Source organism: Penaeus monodon, chromosome 30, assembly GCF_015228065.2.
Source record: "Penaeus monodon isolate SGIC_2016 chromosome 30, NSTDA_Pmon_1, whole genome shotgun sequence".
NCBI lineage: Eukaryota > Metazoa > Arthropoda > Malacostraca > Decapoda > Penaeidae > Penaeus > Penaeus monodon.
Window position 1 is genome coordinate 15,156,325 of NC_051415.1, and position 217 is coordinate 15,156,541.

General features: G+C 38.2%; 1 protein-coding gene across 2 annotated transcripts in view; it reads right to left on the reverse strand.

The window, feature by feature from the left end:
* LOC119592548 (pumilio homolog 2-like) overlaps positions 1–217 on the reverse strand; it is a gene marked incomplete in the record, with an annotated part of 245,467 nt that overhangs the window by 83,867 nt on the left and 161,383 nt on the right.

Below are 217 nucleotides of genomic sequence, written 5' to 3' on the forward strand. Positions count from 1 at the left end.
TAAATATATAATGACTTTTGGTAAAAAAGCTACACTCGTGCAATCCCCAAGGACTTTTCCATTCAACCGACCTCGCAAAACTTAAAAACTCGTTCCACGCTTCATTCAACACTTTAACAATTGTACCTGAAACTCTTTCAAATAGAACTTGAACTAGAGATACTTCTTCCCCACTGGAGTCCGTCAACCTCTTTCCCATAAACAGGAACCATAAAGT